At 45.8% G+C, this 3,876-nt stretch overlaps 1 non-coding gene across 1 annotated transcript; it reads right to left on the reverse strand.

The window, feature by feature from the left end:
• Positions 1 to 960: 960 nt before the first annotated feature.
• On the reverse strand, positions 961 to 1,032 carry trnaa-agc (transfer RNA alanine (anticodon AGC)). The gene has a single exon. It is a non-coding gene; the product is annotated as a tRNA-Ala (tRNA).
• Positions 1,033 to 3,876: the final 2,844 nt, after the last annotated feature.

The raw sequence follows: 3,876 nt of genomic DNA on the forward strand, positions 1-3,876 counted from the left end.
CTCTGACTGATTCTAAACTCATCAAAGGATCACATCAGCATCTTGGTCCAGACTCCAGATGGTGGTTTTACCAAGTGAACCATAGTCCTTGTTGCTGTCTGCTGTTGGGTCACAGCAAAGTAAGGAAACAGCCTGACGGTCCTCAGGAGGAAATTCAACAGCCTCCAAAGATGGAGGTGAATCTAGACCTGCTCATGTTGGCCATCCTTGATGAACTTGGGCGGTACTCTGGTGCAGGGATGAGGTCATGGAGCTGATCTGGGAGCAGTCCTGATGTTAAATGCTGTGATGAAGGACAGTGTGGAGGCAAAATGGACAAAATGTGTCAACATCAAATAAAGTTGTAAACCTGTTTGAAGTCTTATTTTGTGTCTGATGGCCATTTTTAAAATCACTAATGATTTTTTGACTGAACATCCTGGATCCTGTGGTGTCTGATGAGGAGACAACTTGAGTACAGAGTTGGAGAAGAGGGTTTTTGGAGGGGGGATGATTTTTGCAGTGCTACAAGTCAATAAAATGTCATCATGTTTCAAAATGTCCTCACTAAGATGGTTATTAATCCCTCATTCTCAGCTGCTACAGCCTTTAAAGAAAACCTTTGACTGGTGGATCTAACAAAGATCAGATGTTGTCTCCTCTAGAACATCAACAGCTTAACGTTGTGGGCAGGACTCCTACCTGAGCAGGGAGACCCCAATGGATTTCTAGTCCTGATAGGGAGAGGGAGCCTCCTGGGTCACGGAGTGGGGAACCTGATAGGGAGTGGGACGATCCGCCCATTGTGGGTGATTGACAGGGCAGGTTTGATCTATGTTTTCATTTTCAAAAGTAATTTTGAATATTTGTGGAAAGTTCGCCCACCTTGAACATGGAGAAGATGTCTTCTGATCGTGAATCGACTGTTGTCACATTTAAGGATCACTTTAGCTGACAAGATGAAGGCTACACAGGACCAGCTGGAGATGCCGGGGATTGAACCCAGGGCCTCACACATGCTCAGCATGCGCTCTACCACTGAGCTACACCCCCTCTGGTAGAGTCACTGTTTAACTGGTGAATGAATTTCCAGTTGATTTTAGGAAACCTAGAAGTTCCTCAGGTGCCATCAATCTTAAGTCACTCCTTCACTTTGTGTGTGGTTCAAAGTCAGTGGTTTCATCAGAGCTCAACAACAGAACAAGCTGAAGTCTTCTGGAGAACGAGGGCACCGATCCCACCACCTCTCACATGCTAAGCTAGCGCTCTACCATTGAGCTCCTTCCTCTGCTCAGCAACATAACAGATAATGCAGGTTGACCTTCAGGCTGCTGGGAGGTCAACACCTGAAATATTTCCAGGATTCTGTCGTGTTGGTAGAAACAGTTTGAGGGAAGAAAACCCTCAAACATGATGATGTCATTATTGAAGGCTTTACTGCTCCAAACCTTTGCTTGTTCTTCTGGGGTTGTGAGAGGTTCTGAGTGATGAATGGAAACTGAAGGTTTAGGCATCAGTTCAAAGTAGCAGGAGCTTAAGGGGACATTTCAGATTTGTTGAAGTTGAGTCCTACTGCCTTCTTGTTCATGACGATGGTGATGTCAGAGTTCTTGCTCAGAACGATCCATGCTGTTCCTCCTATTAGTTCTGGAAAGTTGGAGCAAAACGTCATGCAGGGTCACAAGGTCACGTGTTTTGTGTTATCAGCAGATTTAATCTACAGAGTGAGTGACGTGTGGTGTGTTTGTCAGCTTAAAGACCAAAGTTGTTGATGCACAAGAGAAGTACACACGTCAAAGCTGCTTCATTTTAATGAGTGAAACTGAAAATTAAGAGAAGAGTGACAACAAAAATGGAGTCAAGAAGTCGTCTTCAAAACACACACACACACACACACACTCACATAGTCATATACGTGCAGTCAAATGCCAGTAAATTCTGAGTATTTTTGAATCCATTTTCATTTCACTCTTCTCTTTATGTTGCCCCCTGCTGGACAATAGTTTTAAGGTTAATGTGGAAAAAAAGCAGACAATAAAAGCGACTATTATTGAAATGTCGGCGACTTCATTCGATCTGAAAGTTCATTGTTGACCAAACAGACACTGATACAACAGCCTTAAAGTCTACCTCCATCGGCTAAAGATGCCCCTGGATCATAAAGCACAGCTCGACTGCTGGCTAACATGCAGGCGTGGGCCCATCACTGAAATCAGCAGTCATGAAAAACTGTGCTAGGCCTCCAGACCCAAGCTTGAAGAGGTTTGAAAACTGGACCCAGGAGAATTTTAACTGAAAACCCCTGCTCTGGAGGATCTGAGGGATGCATGACTGCCCTCTGTTGACCTGTTTAATACAGGAATATCTGAGAAGTACTGAGGACGGCAAAGGGTGCTGATTGGCCAGCAGCCCCACACAGGTCAAAGGTCACCCCCACGGCGGACCAGTTTATTATAATAGTCACGACACCATCCGTTACAGTTGGGTTGGGTTCAGGCTCTTCAGCGCTTCTTATTTTTCCGTGAGCTCCTCCAGCTGCTGGTCCGTCTCTCCCCTTTTCTTTCTCTTCTGCTTACTTTTTTGTTTCTTTGTTCTTTAACTTTAAACAGAACTTCTCCTCTCCCCCTTTTCACGGTCACAATACTGTTGACCTCCCGTGAGCCTTGAATCTCCATCCTGACCAGCGGAGAGAAGCCCCCTTGTGCCTGAGAAGAGCATCGCGGATCCCAGTGGGAGCCACGGTCGTTGAGGTGGAGGCTTGGTAGGCCGTCCCCCCACCAGTTCGTTGGAGAGGTTCCGTACATTGATGAGAACAATCCAGCTGAGAACGTAAGCAGGTCCTGTTGGTTGTCGTGCTGTCACAGTAACAAAGACCAGTGCTGCATCTGTTCAGGCCTCAACTCCTGTCTCACTGCCAGCTCCACCTGACTCCTCAGACTCTGCTCAACCTCCATTCAGGAGTTTTCTTTGTTTGGAGGTCACTGACCCTTCATCCTGAACACCTTCTCACCTGCTACCTTTGCCGTCCACTTGAGTCTCAGATAAATCTTATGATTCATGTCTGATCCTCCATGTGCCTTCATTGCTTTACTGGTATTATTCCTCTGTCTTACGTGCTTCCTTGTTTGTATTCAATCCTCTTAAAATTCCAGGAAGTGTTTCAACTGGTTTTTATATTTGTATGTAAGCCTCTGACCCTCAAAGAACTCACTGACAAGCTGGAACCTGAGACTGAGCGTTTCTCATTGGACTCTAAATCACATCCAGCGGTGCCCTGAGTAACAACTGTGTTAGCATCCTAAAGCTACATCATCACCACCAGCTGATCAAGTCACTACTCTGTACACAAGTCACTGTAACCTAGCAAAGTTGAACCTAGAGGAAAAGTACAGTTGAAGCCAGATGCAAACAGATGTTGATGTTTACTCTGTAGTCCTGGCAGCAAGTGTCCTTGGAGACGTCACTCCAGACACTCGCAGAGCTGACAGAGATGGTTTGACACAACTCATGATGTTACTGCACTGCAACAGTAACGGACCATCGATGGCATCGCGGTGATGGAGGAGGACAAAGAATTCTGTCATCAAGTTTTGTTCATGTTTTGTAAATGTTCTTCTTGATCTCAGAATTTAGTCTTTGATGTCACAGTGCCAGAACGGACCAAACCTGCCTGTGTCAGAGGAAGCAGAATGACATCAGCATCAGGACATTCAGAGCCTTCAGAAACGTGGTGATGGTTTCACCAAAGAGGGACCAGTTCAGTAAATGTGGTCAGGCTTCTGAGAGTCTGGGTTCAAGATGGAGTTCGGGGTTTTAGCGACTCACAAAAACTGTTTGTGGCTCAGAAAGCAGAGGAGGGCTGATGAAGAGACCTCACAATGAGTGTCATCAAGGAGG

This window comes from Aulostomus chinensis, chromosome 1 (assembly GCF_037954235.1).
Source record: "Aulostomus chinensis isolate RoL2024-O1b breed Wild chromosome 1, RoL_Achi_v1.0, whole genome shotgun sequence".
Classification (NCBI taxonomy): Eukaryota; Metazoa; Chordata; class Actinopteri; order Syngnathiformes; family Aulostomidae; genus Aulostomus; species Aulostomus chinensis.